Source organism: Carlito syrichta, unplaced genomic scaffold (assembly GCF_000164805.1).
Source record: "Carlito syrichta isolate Samal-C Ts95f unplaced genomic scaffold, Tarsius_syrichta-2.0.1 Scaffold148222, whole genome shotgun sequence".
Taxonomy (NCBI): domain Eukaryota; kingdom Metazoa; phylum Chordata; class Mammalia; order Primates; family Tarsiidae; genus Carlito; species Carlito syrichta.
Genome location: NW_007092318.1, coordinates 321,978 through 331,996, shown reverse-complemented (window position 1 = coordinate 331,996; position 10,019 = coordinate 321,978).

Genomic DNA, 10,019 nt, shown 5'->3' with positions numbered 1-10,019 from the left:
CAAGAGAGCAGGGAGACAGCCCACAGAATGGGAAAAAATATTTGCCAACTGTATTTCTGACAAAGGCCTAACATCTAGGATCAAGGAACTCAAACGTACCGAAGGGAAAAAAAACAAACAGCCCCTTTAAAAAGTGGGCAAAAGACATGAATAGACACTTCTCAAAAGTAGATATAAGGGCAGCCAACAGACACATGAAAAAGTGCTCAGCCTCACTCATCATCAGAGAAATGTAAATCAAAACCACATTGAGATACCACCTAATCCCTGTAAGAATGGCAGTCATTAATAAAACAAACAACAACAGATGCTGGCGAGGATGTGGAGAAAAAGGAACGACTCTACACTGCTGGTGGGAATGCAAACCAGTGTAACCTCTTTGGAAGACAGTGTGGCGATTTCTGAAAGAACAAGAAATTGATTGGGAATATACCTGGAGGAACTCAAATCTTTCTATAAAAAAGACACCTGCGCACGTATGTTTGTTGCAGCTCTATTCACAATAGCAAAATCATGGAACCAACCATGTTGCCCATCGAAGCTGGACTGGATAAAGAAAATGTGGTGCATATACACAATGGAATATTATGCAGCCATAAAGAAAGACAAATATGTGGACGTTGCAGCGGCCTGGATGGATTTGGAGTCGATAATACTCAGTGATTTATCACAGAAACAAAGAATAGAGTTCCACATGTTCTCACTCATAAGAGGACCTTGAACAATTGTAATGCTATAAGAAAACTTTTGGCAGCAATGGGAAACTGTCGGGGGGGGGAGTGGGATTGGCAGCTGAGGGAAACTGCTAAGGGAGGGAGGGGCACACCTCATCAGCAAGGGTACCTGCATAATGAACATTTGTATACCTAACCCTGAATTGTACCCCACTTCTTTATAATAAAAATTTAAAAAAAGAAAGTAATAAGGTTATCTTTATTCAAGATTATATGCTCTTATATAAAGAAAATCCCGAGGAGTCCACACACACACTTAAAACTGTTTTATACAAATAAATGAGTTCAGCAAGGTTGCAAGATATAAGATCAATATACAAAAAATGAGTTGTATTGCTATATACGAACAATGGACAATCCAAAAATGGAATTGAGACAGTAATTCCAATTACAATAGCATCAAAAAGAATAAAATACTTAAAAATAAATTTAACACAAGAAGTGCAGTTGAAGAGCAAAATCTATAAAACATAATTGAAATAAATTTGAAAAGATTTAAATAAATGGAAAGATTGCCCATGTTTACGCATTGGAAGACTTAATATTGTTAAGATGGCAATAGTCCCCAAATCAATCTACAGATTCAGTGAAAAATCTATTAGAAACCCCAGCTTGTATTTTTGCTGAAATAAGTAAGCTGATTTGAAAATTCATATGAAAATCCAAGGGATCTAGAATAGCCAAAACAAGCTTCAAAAAGAAGCAAAATGTTGAAGGATTCATACTTTCTGATGTTACAACTTATGACAAAGCTACAATAATCAAGATCGTATGGTACTGGCATAGGATAGACATGTAGATCAACATAGTCTACTTGAGAGTTTACAAATAAGTCTTTACACATTTGACCAATTGATTTTCCAATGAGTGTCAAGACAATTCAATGGGAAATTAACAGTATTTACAACAAATAATCCTGGGACAACCAGATATCCACATGTAATAGAATGAAGCTGTACTTCTACCTAATACATGTAGAGAAATTAACTCAAAATGGATAAAATCATCAATAAGGGTGCCTGATCCTAATCCAGGCATAATGAGGTCCAATGGGAGGCCCAAAACTTCACCTGTGCCTAAACCACTTATGTATGCAATTCTGGCTTGTACTCTAACACTTTAAAGTAAAATAAAAATAAATTAAACAATACAAAGTGGATCAAAGATCTAAATGTAAGAACTAAAACTATAAAACTCTTAGAAAAAACACAGGTACAATTCCTTGTGACCTTGGATTGGGCCATGATTTTAAAAACATGACACCAAAAGCACAAGCAACCAAAGAAAAAATAAATTACATTTTATTTAGTTATTATTTAAATTAAGAGAAAACTTTTGTGCTTTAAAGGACACCATCAAGAAAGTGAAAGACAACCAAAAGGATGGGAGAAAATATTTGCAAATCATATATCTGTTAAGGGTCTTATATCCATCCAGACTATATGAAGAATGCTAGCAACTCAATAATAAAAAAAGACAAATTGCCAAATTTTAAAATGGGCAATTGAAATGAATATACAGTTCTTCAAAGAAAATATACAAATGGACAATTAGCACATGAAAATATGCTTGATATTCATTCCTCCTAAGAACTGGAAAAAGACAAGTATGCCCACTCTCACTCCTTCTATTCAACATAGTACTGAAAATCCTAGTCAGAGCAATCAGGTAGGAGAAAGAAATCAGGGACATCCAAATAGGAAAAGAGGAATTGAAGATATATCTCATTGCAGTTGATATGATTCTACACCTAGAAAACCCTAGAGAGTCTGTCAAAAACACCCTTTCACTGATAAATGACTTTGATACAATCTCAGGATACAAAATCAGTGCACAAAAAAACAGTTGCATTTCTATGCACCATCAACAAGCAAGCTGAGAACCAAATAAAAAACACAATCCCTTGGCTAGGCATGGTGACTCAGCCTGTTATCTCAGCACTTTGGGAGGCCAAGGTGAGAGGATTGCCTGAACCCGCGGGTTCGAGACCAGCCCGGGTAACTTGGTGAGACCTTGTCTCTACAATAAATCAAAAATTAGCTGGGCATGGTGGCACGCGTCTGTAGTTCCAGCTACTTGGAAGGCTGAGGTGGAAGGATCACCTAAGTCCAGCAGGTGGAGGCTGCCATGGCCAGGAGCATGCCACTGTACTCCAGTCTGGGTGGCAAGAGTGAGACTCCAACTCAAAAAAAAAATAATAATAATAAAATAAAAAACACAACCCTATTCATAATAGCCACACACACACAAGTAAATACCTAGGTATCCACCTTACTGATGAGGTGAAAGATCTTTACAATGAACTACAAAATACTGCTCAAAAAAATCAATGATGACACAAACAAATGGAGTAACATCCCATGCTCATGGATTGGAGGAATCAATACTGTCAAGATGTCCATTCTACCCAAGGCTACCTACATATTCAACACAATTCTTATCAAATTGCAAGCATCATCTTTCACAGATCTAGAAAAAACAATACAGAAATTCATATGGAAGCAAAAATCCTGAATAACTAAAGCAATTGTCAGCAAAAACAACAAAGCAGGAGGCATCACACTTCCAAACTTCAAACTTTGCTACAAGCTACAGTAACAAAGACAGCATGGTACTGGCACAAAAATAGATACAGAGAGCAATGGGAAAAGACAAAGAATCTGGAAATAAAACCTCAGACCTTCAACCAACTCATCTTTGGCAAAGCTGAGGAAAACAAACATCGGGGAAAGGAAACCATATTTAGCAAGTGGTGCTGGAAAAACTGGCCAACCATATGCAGAAAAAATGAAATTGGACCCATACCTATGATCATATACAAAAATTAACTCAAATCGATCAAGGATTTAAATGTGAAACCTCAAACTATAAGAATCTTAGAAGAAAACTTAAGGAACACTCTCCCAGACATTGGAGTAGGCAATGAATTCATGGCCAAGTCCATAAAAGCAAATGCAGCAAAAGGCAACATCGACAGGTGGGACCTTATCAAACCTGAAAGATTTTGCACAGTAAAGAAAATCATCAAGAGAATAAAGAGACAACCCACGGAATGGGAAAAACTATTTGCAAGCTATGCATCTGACAGAGGCCTAACATCCAGGTTCTATAACTTTATTTAAAAGTGGGCAGGCCAGGCACTTTGGGAGGCCGAAGCGAATGGATTGCCTGAGCCCGTGGGTTCAAGACCCAACCGGGCAACTTGGTGAGACGTCGTCTTTACAATAAATCAAAAAATGGCCAGCTGTGGGAGCGCACACCTGTAGGTCTGGCTACTTGGAAGGCTGAGGGGAAGGATCGCCAAAACCTAGCAGGTCGAGGTTGCGGTGGCCGGGAGCATGCCACTGCACTCCAGTCTGGGTGACAGAGTGAGACTTCAACTCAAAAAAAGTAAAAATAAGTAAATAAATAAATAGAAGTGGGAAAAGGAAGACATTCAAGCAACCAACAAACATATGAAAAAATGCTCAGTCGCACTAATTATCAGAGAAATGCAAATCAAAACTACAGTGAGATATCACCTAACACCAGTAAGGATTGCTATCGTTAAAAAGTAAAAAAACAACAGTTGTCAGCAAGGATGCAGATAAAAGGGAATGCTTCTACACTGTTAGTGGGAATGTAAGCTAGTTCAACATTTGTGGAGAGCAGTGTGGCATTTTCTCAAAGAACTATACATTGAGCTACCATATGATCCAGTAATCCCACTTCTGGGAATATGCCCAAAGGAACATAAATCATTCTACCAAAAAGACACCTGCACACATATGTTCACTGCAGCAATATTCACAATAGCAAAAACATGAAATCAACCCAGATACCCATCAAAAGTGAACTGGATAAAGAAAATGTGGTATGTATGTACAATGGAATATTATGTAGCCATAAAGGAGAACAAAATCATATCTTTGCAGCAACATGGATGCAACTGGAGACCATCAGTCTAAGTGAACTATCACAGAAACAAAAAAATGGAATACTGTGTTTTCTCACTCACAAGCAGGCCCTGATCACTGGTCACAGCTTCTAAAGGAGGAAACGAGGGTGTAGAGACAAGGGGCACACAACACCACACTGGGTACCAGGTCCACTATCAGAGGGAGAAAGGACTTGCTAGAATCCCAAACCTCATCTCCATACAATTTACTTATGCAGTAAATCCTCACATGTAACCCACAAATCAAATAAAATAAAATAAGAAAATATGCTTGAAATCGTTAGACATCAGAGAAATGTAAATGAAAAATAAAATGAGACACTACTTTGTGCCTACTGGGTGACTTTAATAAAAAGACAGACAATAACAAGTATTGGTGAAGATATGGAGAAGTATAGAGTCCTATACAGTGTTGGTGGGAATGTAAAATGTGCAGTTTCTTTGGGAAAGGATATCATGGTTCCTCAAATGATTAAACAGAGTTACCATATGACCAATAATTCTACTCCTAGATATTTATCCAAGAGGATTGAAAACATTTGTTCACACAACAACTCGTACATAACTCTTCATAGCAGTATTATTCATATCATCCAAAAAGTATATACAACCCAAATGTCGATTGACGAATGGATAAGCGGAATGTGTCTTACTCATATGCGATGGAATATTATTCAACCATAAAAAGGAATGAAGTACTGGTACAAACTACAACATGGATGAATGTTGACAACATTATACTAAATGAAAGAAGAAAAACACAAAAGGTCACATATTGTATGATTCTATTTATATGAAATGCCAGAATAGGCAAATTCATAGAGACGGCATATGAATGATTGCTAGGGAATGGAGTAAGGGGGCAAGGGGGAGTGACTGTTAACGGGTATGTGGATTGTTTTTGGGGTAGTAAAAACATTCTAGAATTAGCTAGTGGTAATTCACGCACAACTTTGTGAATGTACTAACAACCACTGAGCTGTACACTTTATAGGGGCGGATGTTGTGTTATGCAAATTTTATTTTTTAAAAAACAGCGAGTCACAAAATGGGAGAATGTAACTTCTGACATGCTAGAGAATAAGAATTAAGCTGGGCTCCAGAACCAATCATGCTGCCCATTGAAGCTGGACTGGATAAAAAATGTGGTACATATACACAATGGAATATTATGCAGTCATAAAGAAGGACAAACATACGGACATTGCAGCAACTTGGATGGATTTGGAGTCGATCATACTCAGTGAGCCATCACAGAAACAAAGAACAGAGTACCATATGTTCTCACTCATAAGCGGACCTTGAACAATTATAATACTATAAGAGAGAGATTGGCAGTAGTGGGAAACTACCAGGGTAGGGAGGAGCACACCTCATCAACAAGGGTACCTGCATAATGAACATTTGTGTTCCTAACCCTGAATTGCACCCCACATCTTTAAAATAAAATGTAAAATAAAAAAGAAGCTGGGCTCCAGAGGCCATAGCAAGTCCTTCTATGCAGTGATAATGAGAGAGGTGGCTCCTGAGGCTCCTGGGACTGAAGTGGGCATTACTGCTTGTTTGACGAAGTGGAACTGCAGAGCTGGAGCTCACTGAAATGTGGGGTGAGAGCAGCAGCAGGAAGGCCAGGACACGGTAGTGCCATGGGTGATCTGTGAGATGTATCTTTCTCTGGGGACACCCAGCAAGATATGAGAAGGAAGGAGAATGGAAGTTCTACCATTGGGTTCATAGAAGATACTGAACTACACACTTGGAGACACATCTTTAAAGTGACTTATACAGGTGCCACAAAATCGTGGCACCTAGAAGACATTTCAGTCATATTATTATTTAGCTACAACCACAGTTAAGAATGCTGGGACAAATAAAAATAAACCATCTGGTTGTAGAATGATTGGGCAACATGCCTTTGGTGACAGAAATATCTGTAAGATAGTACAAACCCAGACCATATTAAAAGCAAATATTTTCATGTCATTGGATTTTGTTATAATCCATAATACCAAATGTATATTTTACCTAATGCAAAGGAGCCATTGCAGTTAATAATTGATTCAAGACGATAATATTGCATAGAGAAATGGGGGTATGAGCATGGTGGAGAGAAAAACAAGAAGCAATGACAATATTGGTTACAAAGAAGGATAACAATTATTCTTGATCTGTATCATTCCGATGACCACATTTTAATCACCTGCATTTCCCCAAAAGTAAATTTAGTGAAATCCATATCCTTTCTATCATTTTTGTCATTAAAAGCTACTGACCCTGGGAGGGTGTGAAGTACCATTACTTGGTGCTATAATGTAAAGAACTAACAGCCAATTCCTTCATCAGAAACCATCTTACTCATCAGTTGCTTTTTACCAATATTGCAATGTGTTTTATTTTTTATTGCTATCAACTGATTATACCTTATAAAATTTTGGCACTACTGTGATAGATGCTATGGGAAATTTTTGAATTACCCTCTGCCAAACCAGAAGGTCTAGATTGGTCAAAGAAAGCTGTGGGCCAGGTTGGGGTGAGGTAGGCACGGTGGGCCACAATTGTACACTAGTCTTTTTAAAGGTGCCAGTATCTGCTGGGAAGGAAGGATGTCATCACACAGCATGCATCCAAGGGAACGAACTTTATCACCTGCTTTCCTTGATTAAAAACAAGCTTTGATTTGATCATAGTCATGGTGTCAAAAATTAAAATTGAACATAGAAGTTAATATTATGGAAAAATGAAAATGTTTTCATAGATCGTAGCTAGATTATTTTTATTTTTAAAAAATCACATTTTCTTTTTTAAATTTTTGTATTTTATTTTAAAGATGTGGGATACAATTCAGGATTGGGTATACAAGTGGACATCCTACAAGTAAAGTTTGGGCCTCCCTTTGGTCCCCACTTTGCCTGGTTTGAGATCAGGTACTCTTACTGATGTTGTGTCCCCCTCCCTCCACCTCAGCAGTATTCCAATCCCTTCCTTATAGTTTATTTTTAATACTACCAATCCCTTCCTTATAGTTTATTTTTAATAATCATTTCTTCCTAGTTAATCATTCTTCATTTGTTAATTTTCCTTATACTTGCCAGCCTATAAATTTTCTGGGTTTTACATGTTTGCACATAATGGTACAAAGAGTTATCTATTAATTCCTTGCAAACTTCCATAATATGGTTTATTTTACTATTTGCCCAAACCGTAGGCAGACCCAAGACAAGGTAAAACCAATCAAACAGGAACCTGAAAGAAGCCTGTAATTTAGGGTACATGATAAGAGTCATGAATGGGACAATGGTATGGGCAGCCTGGATCTCCATGTTGGTTTATGTGAACCAGAACAGGGGAAAACACATGGAATTTTGAGCCTAAAGACCTAGATTAGAGTTTCAACTCAGCCACTTCCTAGGCATGTCACTTGACCTTTTTCAGTGTGTTTGTCATTTATAAAAAAACAACACCTGCTTCATTTATAAAATAAACTACACCTGTTAAATGAGATTGTGTGTGTGAAAGCACCTTTTCCATTAAAGTTTTGTATGTGTGTGCATGTATCATCTATAACATTGCTGTTTCCTCCCTTTTTCATTGCTAAGAGCAAACAACCTGATTTTATATGGGGCATTTGATCTTAGGTAATTATTGCTATTTCATTCATCCTCTGCTCTTTATTTATTTTCTTAGCCTCATTTACAGCTATGAGACCCGGTTCCAGTTGATGAGATGTAAGGGAGGTCAGCTGGAGGCGTCTGGGTGTTTCCTCCTTGAGAAGAAAATCCCCATTTCCCACCATTACTGCTATTTCTTCTTGTTTGGATGTTCATGAGATATCCTGATTCTTAGAGCTGTGGCAGCCACCTTGAGAACATGAGGTAAGAAGCATTAGGATGCAAATCTGACTTGTTGAGAGTGACAGAGGAGAAGAACTGGGAAGAGCTTGGGTTTTTTGACTTCATAGAATTTCTGAGCCAGCCCAGAACTACTTCCCTTTAGGTTCCTGGGTTTGTGAGATATTCAATGACTTTATAGATTGAGCCACTGTTAGTAATGTGTTTTGTCACTTCTAACCAAATGTATCCTAATTGATGCTATACTTCTATATGCTAATGTGGGGACACGTGTGAGTGTGGTTCTTCGAGGACTCTATGGTATAACGGGAAAGAGCTCTAAATTTGTGATAACAAACTGAGGATAACTGCCTCTGAATTACCACTTTGAGCCTTGACTTACTTATCTATAAAATGTAAATAATACCATTTAGCCCACAGGGAGGACTAAGTAAGACAATACAAATGAAAGCACTTTACAACTGAAAATAGGCCATGTAGATGTAAGGTGTTGCTAGCTATCCTACTGCTGTTTGACTGTCGTGGAGGAGGGATGAAAACATGCAAGTAGGAATGACTTAAATGAATTTTTTTTCTTACCAACACCCCCTACTACTATGCCCCTCTTTGGTGATCTCCCCTGAAGTATGCCACAAAGTCCCATTCTGCCCACTTAATGCCCAGTACCCTCTAACTTTCCATTTTCCATACTTGTTTGTTTTCCATACAAGGATATTGGTTTCTTTTCCCAACTTCTCCTCCAAATCTTTTTTTTTTTGAGTTGGAGTCTCACTCCGTCACTCAGACTGGAGTGCAGTGGCCGCTCCCGGCCACCGCAGCCTCGACCTGCTGGGCTCCGGCGATCCTTCCGCCTCAGCCTTCCGAGTAGCTGGAACTACAGGCACGCGCTACCATGCCCGGCTGATTTTTTATTTATTGTAGAGAAGAGGTCTCGTGAAATTGCCCAGGCGGGTCTCGAACCCGCGGGCTCAGGCAATCCACTCACCTCAGCCTCCCAAAGTGCTGGGATGACGGGCTGAGCCACCGAGCCCTGTCTTCTCCTTCAAATCTTGATCTTCCCAATAAGAAACGGATTCATCTTGTGGCCCATTCTCTTGGGTGCACTTAATTGTCACTCACCAACCAAGTATGTGTTTATGTGTGTCAGGGACATCCTCTGTTATCCTTTTCAAACAGCAAATGTATCTTTATGGGGATCTTAAGCTGACAGAGTGACAACAGTATTAGAAATTTCAGGCTATGATAAGAGATCAAGGAAAAACACTTGGCTTCTTGGTGATTCTGAGAGACCCAGTTGGAAGGGCTGATCAACTCACAATTATTCCTCTCTCTGGGATGTACCTAATCCACAGGTGTGTACCCCAACAGCCTCCTCTATTATAGGTGACCTTGTCTCTTGCCAGGAGTGGGTGACTGATTCAAGCTGGGGCAACCAGAACCCTAAGATCTTTAAAACTAGAGTAGGAGAAATAGATTCATGACTTTTGAGTGAGGTCTGAG